General features: G+C 30.3%; 1 protein-coding gene and 1 long non-coding RNA gene across 11 annotated transcripts in view; one reads left to right on the top strand and one right to left on the bottom strand.

Moving 5' to 3' along the window:
* Positions 1 to 8,930, bottom strand: part of LOC141447159 (uncharacterized) — a 30,004-nt gene extending 21,074 nt beyond the window's left edge. For 4 of the 6 annotated variants that reach the window (XR_012454167.1, XR_012454165.1, XR_012454168.1 and 1 more), the window contains exon 1: positions 2,216 to 2,753. This is a non-coding gene — a long non-coding RNA (uncharacterized lncRNA). Of the gene's footprint in view, positions 1 to 2,215; positions 2,754 to 3,478; positions 3,634 to 8,700 lie in introns of those variants that run through there. The other 2 variants (XR_012454169.1, XR_012454166.1) reach the window with 2 other exon arrangements.
* Positions 1 to 18,339, top strand: part of LOC141447157 (transmembrane ascorbate-dependent reductase CYB561-like) — a 246,981-nt gene that overhangs the window by 211,146 nt on the left and 17,496 nt on the right. The gene's annotated exons all lie outside the window — the stretch shown is intronic.

The raw sequence follows: 18,339 nt of genomic DNA, 5'->3' as shown, positions 1-18,339 counted from the left end.
AACTGTACGGAAATTGTACAATTATGGAGCCGAAGTGTAAACCAAAGAAAGCTGCATATATTTATAAGTATAATTCTAGCAATAATTTTATAGGTCCTCAAAACTTAAGTGTTGTTTAAAATGATTGTTATGTTTTTGATGGAAACTAAATAATTTAAAGGCTATAAAATTTCTTATTTAATGGTATGATTTTAAATAGATGAAAATGGATTACTTATGGGTGATAAGTAGTTCAAAAAATGAAATATTCAAAATTTGGCAAGTAGCTGATTGCCTGAGTTGACTACTTAATTTTTTAAATAGTTATAAAATAATAATAACAAAGGAAACAATGTTATAATAAGAAAAAAATCTTTGAGTTGTTTTTATATTTAAAATTATTTCCTGGTATTAGTGGAATAGGAGTGGCATTCATTCAAACTGGTTACTGACAAGTATTATTTTTTATTATTATTATTTTCTGCATAAAAAGTTCTGTAGTTGTTATTTTTACTTTTGATATCGCTGTTATGGTTGGCTATAAAGCAAGTTACTGTCCCTACTGTACTAATAGTTTGTGTTATCTTTGGAATTGAATGTTTTAATTTCCTTGAGATTCATTCAGTTGGAAAAGTTTCCATCAGTTTTGTATTTTCTTTTTTTCAGACCAATGAATTTAGATTTGATAATAGATTCGGGTAGACAGTAATGATGAATAATCTAGTCATTACTCCATTAGGTCTCCAATTCGAAGTCTCCAAATCTTCGAACATAATTATGTTGTAAGTTTGAAATATCAGTGATTTCTCTTCTTTTTTTTACCCTCTATTAGGCGCATTTAATCTGTGAGTTGAAGAGGGCATTTTCTTGTTGATGGCAACTCAGGTATTTCTTTGAATGAGCCAATGGGGTCCTCAGTAGCTTCCTCTTTTACCTTCTTCTAACCGAACGGCCTGTCGGTGTTTTACTCGTGAGTTATGTGGTGTTACTTAGCGTCCACCGTAATCTGTTAGATTAGTTGCGCCCGATGGTCTTATCCTTTGGGTATTGACATTTTTCAAGTTTTCTTATCAAAAACTGTTACAGAGTACAGAATTATCATTTAAAAGACAGTTTTCTACTTATTGACTAATTTTGCAACGAGTGTCTTTTGTTGAATAATATTGAATAGAAGACAGAGAAGGCGATTCGGACACTAAACTAGCTTTTTTTTTTTTTAATTTTTAGAAGATCAAGATGCGGATGATTTTGAGTGCGTAAGTACAGATAAAGTAACCAAATTGTCGGATAAAAAAGCCTACTTCTAGTGTTAGACGAGGCAGCCATAATATTTTATGGCTTTTGCCTGGTATAGTTGGTGACAACGTCGGACAGAAACGTTCGGAGATGGTTCATGGTCATTCTTTCGCTCTTCTGAACATAGGTGGGCATCAATGCGTAAAACTAATTTCTTGGATAATGCTAATAAACCATCTCACACATTCATTCATAAATGTGCACCTCAAAATTAGGGATGACTGATTTTTCTATTCTCATTATTGTTCTGTTCCACTTTACGAGTTTTTTTTTTTTATTTAAGAAAAACTTAAACTAAAATTTTTCATACGTTTCCAAAACATTTTTGATGAAATTAACAGCTATTGGTTCATTAATCTTTCACAGATTAGTTGCGTCCGATGGAGGGTTAATGTTCAGCACAATACTTTCATTTTTAATAATTCACTCATCACACAAGAGATATTCTCCACAAAATATTAATAATAAAAACCAATCAGGGTGCATTAAATCGAACTAGTCGTTTCTGCAATAATAGCTAAAGGAAACTTAAAAACAATGAGTGCAGAACTGCAGCTAAAAGAAGATACTACAATATTTGATCTTAACTGCAAATCATCTGGGATTCAGTGAAGAGAATTATAGTTGAATTGAAAATAGGTATGTCCCAGTCATCATTTACTCATTTAGAGGTATTAGGCCAGGGTGGAGGATAAGATTCCATGTTAATGAATGATTTTCAAAATATGTAAGTATAGTTCGTGTTGTTAGGCTAGGATAACACTAAAGAAGTGGCTGATCTAAGAAATGCTGGCCTCTAGCATTTCCAAGAGAAAGAAATGACCCGTTTAATGGATCATTCACATACTATAAGTAATTTAACGTTTCTCTTTCACTCCCTACCTAAACTCTTTCTGTAAAGGATGCTATCAACCATGTGAACATTACATATATTACATACCATGTAAATATTACAGGATAGGCTGCAAACTTCCAGGTCTAAGATGAACGATTACCTCTTATTTTTTCGGAACTGATACTTTACGGTTAATCAACTATTTTGAAAAATCTAAAGTAATTCTTTTTAATAATTTACAAAATTATTGGAATTTTTTAAATAAACACTAAGCTAAGAGAATACAACCAACTCCAAGATTCTAAAACTTAATTTTTATAGACAGTTAAAGTGAACTAGTACATAAACAGAAATAGGCAATTTATTAGTAAATAAAGTGAATTCTATTGGAATTCGATGTTAATAAAAGTTTTACGACAAGTTTGCTATTAAACTAGGATCGAAGGTTCATGAGAGGTTATAATGCAGTATAACCAGTAAAGCCGGTACGAAAAGTCCTCTCTATTATCTATGATTCTGGAGAGCAAAATCGTAATCAGAATGTGTTTAAGTATATTTTGTTTGGTGTTTTAAAACAACATTTTTCAATGTCCTCTTAAATGTTAGCATTTGCCAATTTTTATTTATTCATTTATTTTGTAGTATTTTCTGTTCTGTTTATGATAGCAGTGCTAGAAAGGTTATTTAGATTATCTCTAAATTTGAATCTCAAAAACTGTGGATGACAAATCAAAAGGTAAACTGTAGTTTTGGAAAATTCACGTTTTTCCTACTATATTATTTCATGTGTTATTCTAAACTTTAGAGTTGTGTTCAATATGTTCGTGGAGGAAAATATATACACTTATTTCAAAACTATATTGACTGAATCATCCATCTTTATGATTAGTTTTATCATCTCAGTCTGCCTGAAAATGATGAAAATTCAAAATGGTCACGACTTAAGGAAAAGTAGCAAACAAATGTATATTTTATTCAAGGTTTTTTGACATTTTTTGAGTCAGGGCTCAAAAATGAGATAGTGTAGTTCTCTCTAATTCGCCATTCTCAAGTGGATACCAGGAATCATTATTCAATAAATATAAGGATAAATATAGCTATTATAATATACCAAAACAGGTTCCCTTTGCAGCAGACTGGATCCATTTTAATTAAAATCCACACATCTGTTGTACATAACATTTATGTAATAAAGATTCTGATTAGATATGGATCAAAATGTCAATTATTACATAAACTGCACTTTAGCGTTGCAACATTTGCCAGTCTTTAATATAGGTAGTACGAATTCTTCCTCATTAAAATCTTAATAGTTTACGACATTTAAAAGGAAGATTCAAATTTCAATACAATTTTAAGCATACATACATGTATCTTAAAGTGAAATTCATATTTCACTTAATCTTGCTTTCCATTTGCCTCTAACTTGCAAATCAAAACTAAGCAATTAATAAATAAATGTATGTAATAAATTAGTGACAAAACATTTGAGGTTAAACAATTATAACAGTTCACAAGTGGGACTAAATTTGATGTAAAACCCTCGAAACGAATTCTCTCGTTGTATTTACAAATTATTTTCAATGATCAATACCAGGGGTGCCAACGTTTCTGAATATAAGATCTTTTTATCTTAAAAGTGTGTCGCGATCGACTTGCGTGAAATGCATACTATGTTTATACACTGTGTTTCAGTATAAGGTGCATTCCAGCGAGTTATGGGTAGATAAGTAAAATATATTATTTTTTTAAATCACTTATTAAGTTTTCGAGATATAGGCTCATGAAGAAAATAAATTTCCAGACCCAACTTTTGATAGCAGCATTCCGTGCATGCGGTACCTTAAAAAATTTGATTTTCTGCACTTTTTTCATGATAGATTTTTAGTAACTTAACTTGCAATTTATTTATTTTTATCAACTGCAATGTATAAGTTGTTGTACTATTTGTTCGTAAATATGAAAAAGTTGTTATAAAAATGCACAGTATGGCCGATAATTTGATTTCAATATTTCATATTCGCGTTTATTTTTTGGGGGGGGCCAGGAAAATTTATCATGAAAGAATAATATGACTTACTTTTTGCTAATCTATCAATAGCTCGCTGAGTACACCTCGTCCTGAAATATAGACATACGGCTTATCTACCTACGTAAAAAACAACAACAATTATTATTTAAAGGGCCAAAAAACTCACATCCAGGGGAATTAAAAGAACATGGATAATTATTAACAATATTTATTAATTCAAAGTAACTACAGATAAAGACAGATTTAGAATTTACTTTGTTGCCTTAACATTAATGGGAAGACTGAGTTTGCATGTCTCTAACTAAGGAATCATAATTAGGTGTATATCCTGACAAAGATAATAATGATGAGTCTTCAGTATGGGAATCAGTCAGAATAGAACGTTGTTTAGTCTTCGTTAGCTTCAAGTATGAAGTAAGAAACTTCGCATAGGTATGTAGATCCGAAAAAAATGTATTGTGCCTGGGTAGGCGGAGATTCTGGTGACAGGCTATCTAAATTCTAGGTATTTACGACCTTGGCAAATACCCAGAATGCATTAAACTATTGCTAGAAAGTTTTGTCTTCTACAATCGCTTCAAAGTCCATGGTATACGCGAATTCCACCCCCAGACATTGTGAGCGATCGATGATCGACCAAAAACTGGCCTCGCGATCCGACTTTTTGGCCATCCCTGATCTATTACAGATAAAGACAGATTTAGAATTTACTTTGTTGCCTTAACATTAATGGGAAGATTAAGATTATACAAACTAACTTTGGCTACTCCTCTGAAGTATATTTTGGCGTTTAGGATATAATATAGTAGGCCAATGATCAAGCAAACCATGAATTTCTTAAAATAGGCTGCACAAAACTTTAATTAAAAAAAAAGAAGGTAATGGTGAAGATGATTCCTGAAAAAGAAGATATTATACTGACCCTTTGTGTTCAGTTTATTTATATTAAGGAAATAATAATAATAAACAAAAAAAAAAAAACAAAGTAGGTTAAATATGCAAGAAGTGAGTGATATGCCATAACTCTTCTAAGTTCAAGCAATCTAAAACATCGTAAGAAGGTACTTTTCCGTTAGCCGGGCGCAAGCGAAAAACAGTATTGGGTAAAACTGTTTTCTTTACAATTCATTAATATTTGTTTATAGTTGAACTTGTTTTGCTTACTATTAATTAATATTTGTTTATAGTTGAACTTGTTTTGCTTACTATTAATTAATATTTGTTTATAGTTGAACTTGTTTTGCTTACTATTAATTAATATTTGTTTATAGTTGAACTTGTTTTGCTTACTATTAATTAATATTTGTTTATAGTTGAACTTGTTTTGCTTACTATTAATTAATATTTGTTTATAGTTGAACTTGTTTTGCTTACTATTAATTAATATTTGTTTATAGTTGAACTTGTTTTGCTTACTATTAATTAATATTTGTTTATAGTTGAACTTGTTTTGCTTACTATTAATTAATATTTGTTTATAGTTAAACGTTTTCGACATTTTTCCGTTGACTTGGCTCGCGTTTGGTTCACAATTGGCGACATTTGCGCCCGGCTAACGGAAAAGTACCCTTGATTCTGTCAGCTTCTTAGTAAAATTATTTTATTAATTAATAAACTTCAAAATATTATTCGTTTAGAGTAAAGTGATCTAATTCTGTTTGGAAGGTTATGTAGTGAGTTGAATAACAAAATATTGTGTATTTGGGAAGGTAAAGGGAAAGACTTAGTGTAAAAGAAGGTGATTAACATTTTTAATTTAGATTTAAATCCAGAAAAGAACGCTAGCTTTAAATAATACTTTTTTTTTTATTGCTGCAGTAGTTGTAGTCACAAAATGAGCCTTTATTTTGAAAGTGGGGCAAGTCCATTTTTGAAAACAAAATGAAGATAATGGTAATTATAGATAAAACTTAGTATGAACTTTTTATCTGTAAACAATTTAGAGTAAAAAAAATTCAGAATCCTAATATTTGGGAGATGGAAGTTTTAGCTCTTAACAATATTGTAAATATGTTTAATTTGAAAATGGTGCAAGTCCATCTTAGGTTGAAATTATTCAAAATTTAACTCCGGTTGCTGTATGGTGAAGCAAATGTGATGGTTTAACATCATGTCTGAAATATGTAGGGTGTTTTTATCTATCTTTGATATTATTAATCGGTGATTGTACAATATTTCATAAAATTTATTATTATTTAATAATAATAAGTACATCTTAATTTTGTGTTTCGATAATAACACCAACATCGGGAAATTTTAGGACTATTGGCTCTGAAAAACTGTAAATTGTATAACATTCGACTTATATTATCGGCTATCCAAGTAAATTGTGTTGTTTTGTGCTCGGTGTACGAAAAAAGTTTCATTATTTGAAAATTAATAACGGATTGTGGTTTATTTTATAAAAAGAAAAAAATGGCTGAAACCGATTACAACGGTAATTATAACTCTGATGCATCTGTAAGTGAATTTGGTAGGTAACAAATATAAAATAAAGATACTTTTCTGGGTAATAACGCCATTTCAATGAAATCCTCTTTTGCAAGTAATTTTATTAAGTTTGTAGAAATAAGACCCATGACAATCGGTAATAAAAGAAGAATCTTGGAATCAGAATCTGAATACGAAGGCAATTCGGACCAAAATGATTCAAAAAAAGAAGAATAGTTGAACTATTGATTAGTATTTTGGTTTAATTGTTAAAAAAAGACTGACCCGATTGAAATATTATCCATTTAAATCAACGATTACAATAATTCATTAATTTTGAAAGTGAGGCAAGTCCATTTAGTTATAATAAATCTTTATTTTTCTTAGCCAGCACTATAAACACTACTGGATTATAAACTTACATTATCTAACACCACAAAATGCAAAAAAATATGTCTATTAATATTTACCAATATTTTTAAATTTATTGAACCGCAAAACCTTAATTTTATAGTTCGAAAAAACAAAAAATGGACTTGCCCCACTTTCAAAATAAACGGCACAAATTTCTTGTAGAAGTATTGAGGAAGTCAAAAAGTCTTACAAGTAAGTTCCAGAAAAATGTGATGGCCTATATTTAGGGCAAAAGAGTTAAATAAATGGGAGAGAACAATTTAAGTTAAAATACTGTTTACTACAACATCGAATACTACATTTTGTTTAAAAAACTGTAGAAGGAGTTTAGATAAATATGAGTTCTTAAAGATAATGAAGGTACTTCTTCATATAAAGGCCCACATAATAGCAGTTACCATAATAATGCACTTCCGTGAATGATACTTGCAATTTATTTCTTTAGATTGAATAAATGGTCTCATATTTGGACGTTAAAATAGCTGAGAAATTATTTTGCACCTTCTTTATACTTTAACAACTTGAAATATTAATTACTTCGACTTAGCTGCTGTAAAACTCCCTGTAATTATGCTAGAAACATTTTTAATTACATTTAATGCGAGATTTGTTGTTTTTTTTTCAGACAGAGGCTACAAACTACTATTTCTTGTTCCTATACTTAATTTTCCATTAAAATTATTATTAATTTGGAATGTTTACTTTGATTTATAATTACTGTTGATCTTATAAGATCGTTTCCATCACGAGGATTTTAAACGTCTCTTACTTAGGTGATATGATGCAGAATACTATTACTAACAAATAAGTAATAATAAGCTGATATTCAAGAAACAAACTGCAAAATATTCAAGTAATTTATATTAAGTAATTGTTTACTACAATCACCACAATTGTTTCCAAATTTGGTAGAACACCAAAATAATTGCGGTGTTTTTTTACGAACAATATGAAGGGCCAACACACTTAAGCGTAGAACAAATGATTATTTGGGGACAGTTTCACTCTGAGGTATTTCTTTTTCTTCTTTATTATGAACTCGACGGACTAGTTCAAGAAAAGATCATTTATAAGTTTGTAAACATCCAACGTTCATCGACAATTTTTCATGCTCCAGTCATTTACCTTTATTAAATTTCTCACTTCTAATAATCAGTTCAAGATAAAATGGTAAATTTTTTACTTGAATCATATTAAAAATAGTTTTACTTAATATTTTTCTCTTAATATCAAGCTAAAAGTAGATAAGTTTTAGAAATTGTTTCCCCAATCACTTACTATTTTACAGTAATGTCGTAAAAATTATGTCTAGGTTTTAATTCAAAGTGATATTGACAAATCTGGACCAATTATTTATCATGATTATAATAATTCTCTTCACCATGAGGCGAAAATCATAGGTTTACCTTCAGGAACATATTGAAATAACCTTATCAACAACATGAAATGAATGAAAGTTTAAAGACAAAAATGTATGAAGAAAATAGCAAACAGAAAAAATGATCTTTATTGCCCGAAATATGAATTTTTTAATAATTATTGTCCAATATAATAATTTGCATGAAATTAGGACCACATCCATACTTAATATCCATTCTCCTAACCTTGCTCTGTATTTTTGTCAATTTACATTCTTTTACTAATAAGATTATAGTCCTTGTACATAGTTGTAGTTTTATAAAAACTGAATAAAACTAATTATAATTTTAAATACCTTTGACTTCTTGAAATAACTGTATTCTTGCTGCATTTTATCCAGTTTATATTAGTCAAGGTACCGTTTAAGAATAAAAATTCAATCGTTAGTATCCTTTAAAATGTAACTTTTTTAACCGTAAGTGTAAAATCGTAAAGTGATCTACAATGTTTAGAAAATCTTGTTTAAAAAAAGTACTACAGGATAACAGTGATCAACAGTGTGCCAAATATAAATATTTTGAACGGGAAAAAATTATTCTCTCTCGGTTCATTCAGAATATATCGATCCACAACCTTTGCAATATTTATCGATATTTACTTACCAGTTTTGCTTTTGTTTATTATATTCTTCCAGTGTATTTTCTGAGAACATTTTTTACTAACTGATAATATTTTATGATGAAATAATTTTTACAAAATTTTTGAATATTCAGCAATGATAAGTTGATGAAAGCATTAAAATTTATGAAATAATTATACCATTTATTAAGTTTATTCTTGATTTTGTTTTTTTACCTTTCATGCAATTTCGACCAATAAAATGTCGACAATAATTTGCAGAATATCGACAATAATGATAGTTCCAATGAGTATACATTCTTTGTTATGGCATTGTAAGTAGTTTATTTAAGTTAAGTAAAAATAATAAACGGCGCAAATTAAATGAGTTCTGTTGTAGATCTGTTTGGAATGAAACCAAATTTTTTTTAAAAATACTACATTGTCTACTAATTGTTTACTTTAGATTACATTCAACTGCAGGCAGTTTTGAGACAGTTTTATGATCAAAAAAAGAAATATTGTCCTTGTAAAAATTGTTTAAAGTATAGAATTTACATACATTATCAAATTGTAGAAAATACAAAAATATATTTTAGAACAGAAAAATTGGTCAAAATTTTAGCTCTTGGGATCTGTTTTTGACATTATACCATTTATTAAGTAGTCTACAGTGAACATTACAAAAACTTTATTCTGACACCTGTATTCTGAGGCTGCCCTAAATAGTCCCTTTATTTATTCATTTTAATTTAAGGGGTTTAATTTAATTTAACATCGAATAACTCTAGCCTGCCTAGATCTTGACTTTACCACCATTAGTGCTGCTACAAGCAAAGCGTGGGAGTCCAGAGTTTTGGCTTGCCTATCCGTTGATTGTGCCCAGTTTGAACAGATTCTTTAAAAAAAATTAACGTAATTTTGACAATAAACTGAAATTTGTTTTTCATATTTTAAATTACCATAACTTTTGAAAAACCTAACTGATTTCAAAAATTGTTTTTTGTTTTTTTTTAGGAGCTCAAATACTATAAAAATATGCTAAAAAAAAATATAACGTTCCATTTGAAAAAACAAAGTTGGATGCTGTATCTCGAGATACAGGGGTTTAAAAAAATGGGCCAATCACTAAAAATAAACTAGACTAAAAATGATTAAATACGTGTTTTTTATTTTTTCGAAATTTCCCGCCGTTTAAAAATAAAGTGGGTGGAGCATATAACTCTGGTCACCCTGTGTAAGGCCACAGAGATGCTGTTATTTTTTTAAAGATACAATTTTGTTTATACTGATAAGGAATTAAATTTATATTTTCCGTGAATTTATAATATTTATTTAAAATGTTTTCACTTATCTTGTAAAGATCATTGCTAACATAAGCAAAATTATCAGCATATTTTATTCAAATTAATTCTCTATTTTATATTGAGTACAAATACAAAGTAACCTTTAAGTAGTTCCGAGAAAATTCTGTAAACTATAGCAATTCTATTTACATTTGGCCGAATTTCTTCAATCTAGCAATGTAATAGCTCAATGACTTTGAAGTGACACTTTAACATTACAAAATCATTTGTCAAAAAAAAAAAAGTCAAATAATAAACAAAGTATTTAGTTTTATTAAACGAGATTAACAGAAAACGTTGGAATAGAATAGAATAACCATTTACTGGTTGACTACTTTACTTCAGAGTAACTTTATTTGTTCACGGATGTTTACAAGTGATTATGGAAATTACTTGAGCTTACCTAATTAGTTTAAAGTTTCCCATAAATAGATTTGTTTACAACAAATATTTGTAATCATTTCACTAGTAAAATATATTCAACATTGCAGTAAAATAAATTAATTGAAAACTTTCTTTAAAAAAATAGTTATTTATTTAACAAGTGTGGAAAGTAGTACTTTTCCTCACACGCACGAGCAAGCGAAGCGAGGCGAATGCAAGTGCAAATTGCCGAGTGTGAGGAAAATACTTTACACTAGAGTTAAATATTATATTTTTTCTGCAACCATTTATTAACTAATAAAATTAAAAATTTCATTTTTACAGTCTACAAATAGTTATTTATTTAACAAGTGTAGAAAGTAGTACTTTTCCTCACGCGAGGCAGGGTTTGCACGCACAAGCGAGCGAAGCGAGGCGAGTGCAAGTGCAAATTGCCGAGTGTGAGGAAAATACTTTACACTAGAGTTAAATATTATATTTTTTCTGCAACCATTAGGGTTATTAACTAAAAAAATTAAAAATTTCATTTTTACAGTCTACAAAAAGTAATTTATTTATTATAAACATTTATTGTTATATTACAATTATTTACAAGACTTACATATTTACATTAGTTATTACATTTTCTGCTGTTTCTTTTATTGATGGAGGAGTGTTTTCTAAACAGGCATCACTAGAATCCATTTTAAATTTCTATAAGGTAACACTATAACCTTTTTAACTGTTATAATTAAAAATATCTAATTATTTATTAAAGTATTATTTTTATTTCTATATTCCTTTCAATTTTTATTTTATTTTTTAATATTCGTTTTTTAATTATTTAAATAAAATAAATTTAAATAAGCTTATTAGAGTTTTACAGAAAATATTTATGTTAATAACAAAACTTCTTATATCAAGGAAGCACAATAAAGTTTTTCCACTCACTTGTGCGGAAAATGACACTAATGGGAATTTCCCCCCCACTAGTGTGGGAAGTTGGACATTACACAGCTGATTTTAATTGAGTAATGAGAACTTCCCTACATGGTTGCAGAAAAATTACTTTACACTAGAGTTAAATATTATATTTTTTCTGCAACCATTAGGGCTATTAACTAAAAAAAAAAGAAACTAAACAGGCATCACTAGAATCCATTTTAAATTTCTATAAGGTAACACTATAACCTTTTTAACTGTTATAATTAAAAATATCTAATTATTTATTAAAGTATTATTTTTATTTCTATATTCCTTTCAATTTTTATTTTATTTTTTAATATTCGTTTTTTAATTATTTAAATAAAATAAATTTAAATAAGCTTATTAGAGTTTTACAGAAAATATTTATGTTAATAACAAAACTTCTTATATCAAGGAAGCACAATAAAGTTTTTTCACTCACTAGTGAGGAAAGTGACACTAATGGGAATTTTTCCCCACTATTGAGGGAAGTTGGGCATTACACAGCTGATTTTAATTGAGTAATGAGAACATTCCTACATGGTTGCAGAAAAATATTATTTATTTCAAATTAAAGAAAAGAATTATTGGCTGAAATACTCAAGAAATATTTATATTTTATCCCCTTTGTCTCTATGGACACTGCTGTCAGTGACAGTATTCGCTATAACCAGTAACTTTATTGATACAAATTTAATGATTATCGATTAAATTGGGAACACCCTACTTTCTTGATTGGCAACAGTCGTCGTGGTAGCCAACGATTTGAAATAAAATAATAACTTTCTGGCACCAAGTTATTGACTAAACGATTAGGCCTAAAAGATTGTATTATTTACGCATAACTGAAAAAAACTTTATACTTATATAATATTAGTTTGCAATTTGAATAGATCAATATTTTAATTCGACGGATTTTTTTTTTTTTGTTAAAAGTCTTTTCCATAAAATTATGGAGAAGGGTGTACTCAGATGGGTGAGAACTGGATTCATTCATGAAAAAAGGGAAGGTTTTCCCTCTAAAAGGGATTTATAACAGTACAATAAACCTCCTTTGATTGAAGTGAACAGTTCACGCTCCCAGTTTTAATCCTTGTAACTAGCAACAGTTTTAAGAAAAAAACCAAGAACGTAAATTGAAGAAGTATGTAATCACATATTAAGGTCAGACGACCTAACCTTCAACTTTATCAATCAACCTACTAACTTACATAAATGTATAGTGTAGGTGTTATATAGATAACATTCATACTTATAACCTCGTTTAGTAAAGGAGTTCAATTCAAAATTATTCTATTAAATATTACAAATAATACTAATAATTATTACTACAGTATTAAATAAAGATTGACTGTATTCTCAAATCAAATCTTTTCTATTATTCACTTTAATTTAATCGTTTTATCTGTGTATAGAAAAAGTAATTTCTATCGACTGAACAGGTCAATACCGACGGTTCGACATTTGATACTGAACAGCACTTCAAATGATTATTATCGTAGGTAAATTTTAATTACTAATTTTAGAAGTATTTTTTGTTTTTACGTTAAAATCAGACGGTTGTTTCGTGTAGGTACCCATATGTATTTCAGTTATTTGTGAGAAACAATTCCAAGCACTTTGAAGTGTAATAAGCAAGTTTAAAGCTGTAGTCAGAGAACAGGATTTATGGTTTAAGTTTACAAAGCGTTTGCCACTCCGTGATGGACGACTGAATCATTTTTATTTTTATATTAGTTGGCGCTTATTGTTTGTTTATCATTCCAATATTCAATAAAATTAATCAAGAAAATGTAAAAAGTATTTGGTACAAAAAAATGGACACTGTCCATGCTACTAGAGTACAGTAGAAATTTGTGAGAGCCTATCATTCTGTGCTTATTCCTACATGTACAACTGATTCCAATTCTAACTATAACCTCTCGCCATTCCTTTATCGTAAATAATACCAACCTTTTCTTTAAAACAAAAAACAAACAAAATCATGAAGGCTGGAATCCCCTTGAAAGAAGTAACCAATAATTAACCAGACAAGCTGGAGATAATAATGAAGATATAATGTCTCTCGCAAAAGTTTGATTTCTTATGATCAGTTAAATATTGCAATTAATACTGCAGTTGCACATGTAAATTATGTTAAGATATTAAAGCCTTAAAATGTTGAAAGTGATTTTGAAGACAAAAAATTAACTATTACACAGGCCAGCAGAACTCCTTCGGCCGGCTCTCCTATCCTGAATGTACTAATATCTTGCATGTGATATCTTTGCACATTAATTTTAAAACAAGTTGTAATTATGTTCAACAAGTATCATTCTATTTTTTTATACTCTTGTTAGGATAAAAAATAAGTAAATAAAACCTTCAGCTTAATTAATTTAAACAAAACATGTGATTTTATGTTTTAAAAGATAGAAATCTTTGATAATGTTTGTGTAGGCTAAAGAGGCATAGTTAACATTAATTATTATTACTAAAATGTAAATTTGAAACAAGAGTATAAATATTCTGGGAAAAACTTTTTTTTTGGAGAAAGAAATAGGTTTAGAATATATTCAACAATCCCGTACTATAGTTAAATAATTATTGGTTCAAAATTAAAATCAGATATCCATGGCAACAAAGTGTATCAACGCGCTTTCTAGTGGCCAACGGCTACAATAACAGTTTATAAAATTGCCGCATGTAGCGTAGCTGTGCTCCAATCCTAGTCTGATGCTTCTGCTTACTAATTGTTATGATTGACCAATTCAATATGGGGAATGTTTAATTTTTTTCCTCATTTTCTTCGTTTGTTTCTCATTCTGCAGCCAGATATTTGTCACAGTATGAACCATTACCTTTCTGCAATTTAATATACACACAAATCGTCGGTAACTTCTCCCAACAGTGTCACATCGCTTTAGGCACTCTCTTCCCCTTGGCGGATAAGGTTAACAAATGTAGAGATTATACGAGGGTCGTTTGAAAAGTACGTGCAAAAATAAAAACTACTTAATTTTTTGGGGTAAACCTTTTTTATTTTTCAACATAGTCTACTTTTAGGCTTATACACTTCGTCCAACGCTGCTCTACTTTGTTGATCCCTTCCGAATAATAGGATTTGTCCAAGTCTGAAAAATAGCCATTCGTTTCTGCAATCACCTCCTCGTTTGAATAAAATCTTTTTCCCGCCAGCCATTTCTTCATGTTGGGGAACAAATAGTAGTCCGAGGGAACCAACTCTGGAGAATAGGGGGGATGTGAAACGAGTTGGAACCCTATTTCCATTAATTTTGCGACCACAACTGCTGAGGTGTGAGCTGGTGCGTTGTCGTGATGGAAAAGGACTTTTTTGTGGGCCAATCGTGGGCGTTTTTCTTGCAGCTCGGTTTTCAAACGGTCCAATAACGATGAATAATATGCACCTGTAATAGTTTTACCCTTTTCCAGATAGTCGATGAGGATTATTCCTTGCGAATCCCAAAAGACACTCGCCATAATCTTTCCGGCCGAAGGAACGGTCTTCGCCTTTTTTGGCGCAAATTCCCCCTTGGTAACCCATTGTTTAGATTGTTCTTTGGTCTCAGGAGTGTAGTGATGTATCCATGTTTCATCCACAGTGATGAAACGACGCTTAAAGTCCTGCGGATTCTTCTGGAACAGCTGCAAACCGTCCTTGCAACACTTCACACGATTTCGTTTTTGGTCAAGCGTGAGCAATCGCGGCACCCATCTTGCGGATAGCTTTGTCATGTCCAAATTTTGATGCAAAATATTATGTACCCGTTCATTCGAGATGCCCACAGCACTAGCAATCTCACGCACCTTCACTCTTCTGTCATCCATCACCATATCATGGATTTTATCAATGATTTCTGGAGTAGTAACCTCAACAGGGCGCCCAGAACGTTCAGCGACACTTGTGCCCATATGGCCACTCCGAAAATTTTGAAACCACTTATAAACTGTTCTAATCGAAGGTGCAGAGTCACCATAATGTTTATCAAGCTTCTCTTTAGTCTCCTGAGGCGTTTAGCCTTTCATAAAGTAGTGTTTAATCAACACACGAAATTCTTTTTCGTCCATTTTTTGAAAATCACTCGACTTCCTCGATTCAAACGAATGCCAAACACAAAGAAATAGACCGATCTGGCTGAAACTTGGTGTGTGTTCTTCCAAGAGATGCTACTAACTAAACATAACCTCGATACGCGCCAGTGGTGCTATCTCTCTGACTTTGCACGGACTTTTCAAACGACCCTCGTATAATTTTGCATCTAAACATTAGGTGCCTGTGGTTTGGAGAATGATAAATGTAAAAACAATAAATGTTGAAGTTTATTGAATCTATTTCTCAGATTAACACTTTGAGACACCTGAATGTATTGTAAGTGAAATACTTATAAAAGTTGCACAATTATAGAGAGTATTTATAAAACATTTATTTCTATCCAGTAAAACTTATATCCACGAAAATACGAAAATAATCCAGGCCAATGAGGTTTTATTTCTTTCAGAGTCCCAATATTAGATGAGCTGTTCAGACATTCCAACTCCCACACGTTGTAGGACTGAAAATTGCAATATAGGCGACCTCAATTTATTCCAATTGGTTGATTGGCGACCTTCACTTGCTGTTCGCCTACTGGAAAGTGGTTGTTGTTTATAAATATATAAAGACAAAGGCAGAAGACCCCTTTTACATATCTTAGAATATTTTTTGCTCTAACAAATATTAAATATAAATAATTGTATTTAATTCCACAATTGATAAACGAATTAGAATTGAAAACACATTAGCTGAAATGTAATTTGTGGAAATAATGCTGGTAATATTTTTGTCTGTGCAAGTTTTAGATCTAAATATATAAAATAGGCATGTGAATTTTAAAGAAACATCGTTGGAGACATCTTTGTACCCTCTTTTACAACTAAAGGAGGTAACTAATGTTTTGAAATAAATAGTTAAAGCTAAATTATTGTTTAGTTTTCTAAACTGCTGGTTGAAATCATAATACAGTTTAAAAAGCGAAGGAAAGAATTTAACAGAAATACATTTTGTAATTGTACTTATTAATGGGTGACTTACACTAAACTTGTGTGGTTTTCTTCTGAATTACATAAGTTTTCCCAAATTATTTAGAAACTGTGGATGCCACTTCTTAAAATTATAAATTATATCAGTTTATTCATCTTATATAAACCGGCTGACTTAACCTCTCAATTAAGATTTTACTGATAGTGCTCTGTACAGAAATCTACTACAACGTTAAAGAGCCTGATGTGACTCCCTTACGTATCTTTTGTTCATAGAATATGGGAGCTGATACGTATACAATTGTTTGTGATTGTGAACTTGTATTTGCAACTAACGTAGTTTTTTTTAAGCTGGAATGTACCCAAACGCCAGATACTTAAGGGAGATACAATAAATCTTCTAGGTCTTATTAGAGATGGTGAATAATCACTCCATTCAAGGCTGTTGTCCTCTAAAAAAGTGATCTTTAAAAAAAATGGTAAAGTCTAAAAATAAACGGATAGATGTATACAATTTGTTTGAAGAACACGTAATCTCGCTTTGTTTTTTGAAAGAGGGGAAAAAATTGTTTATTAATGGAAGAGAGTGTTTATTAGATCATTTGTATATTTAGCAAATTATGATACGTTTATGAAAAAAAAAAAAAAAAAAATAGAATAAAATTTAATCTAATATTCTCCATAACGCTTCTATTTAATTCTAGATGTCGATGACTTCATTTCCTGCCGAACTTAATTTAATTATTTCTCTTAACGCATTCTATGCAAAGCCAACTAAACTAAGGTTCCAATATAACCTTCTCAAACTTCTTTTAGGTTCCCTTAATGGAAATAAATATGGTGTAAACAAGAAAGCAGTGCTCGCAAGCAGACGGCTTTGCCATTGCTTCATTTATTTTTTAAATCTACTTTGGCTATGTATATACAGGGTGTTCATTTTAAGACGGCTCAAATGCATTTCATGCTTAAACGGTTAATCTGAGCAAAAAATGGTAGAGGAAAAATTTGTTGCCCTTTCGCCTCTAGTTTCAGAATATGTGACTTGATTTTAGATTCCTGCCTGCATACGCGGCTGACGCGCGACCAAAAGTGAGGGTTCGCAGTTGACCCCAATTTTCATGTACACAGTTTTAAGGAGTATAAAAAGTTATGAAAGGAACCGGAAACCACAATTCGGTATCTTCAAAATTAAAGGTGCTAGGCCATTTCAAAATCTGGTATTTATTAATCATATTTCAATTTTTTTAATTGTTATCAAAGAGAAAGAAGAGCACGCGATAGGTCATTTTTATGTATTTTTTCATCTCCTTTCTACTAAAAATATTGCCAGGGCAGTAAAGCTAGTATTTTTCCTAATATCGGGAAATAAGTCGTTTTCCGAGTGATTTTTCTAAGAAAAATCAAATGTTAAGAGCTTTAGATGTTCTCAAGCATACACAAAATGGCTAAAAATTAATTTTACATCTGTTACAAACAATAAGGTTTAATAATTATTTGGTAATTTTGGGAGAGTTGCGTTTAATTACCAAAAACATTGGAGACCTCCTGCCACATATTTAAGTGATCAATATCTTTCATGTAAAGGATCAAAATTATTCCTTAATTTATCAAACAATGCACTTTACGCAGCTTGTGCAGCATGTACTGTGCCTACAAACGTGTCTCCTCTGGCTCGCCCGCCA

Source organism: Rhodnius prolixus, unplaced genomic scaffold (genome assembly GCF_049639745.1).
Source record: "Rhodnius prolixus isolate KJV_2025 unplaced genomic scaffold, Rpr scaffold_7, whole genome shotgun sequence".
Lineage (NCBI taxonomy): Eukaryota > Metazoa > Arthropoda > Insecta > Hemiptera > Reduviidae > Rhodnius > Rhodnius prolixus.
This window is presented reverse-complemented; position numbering and strand designations above follow the sequence as displayed.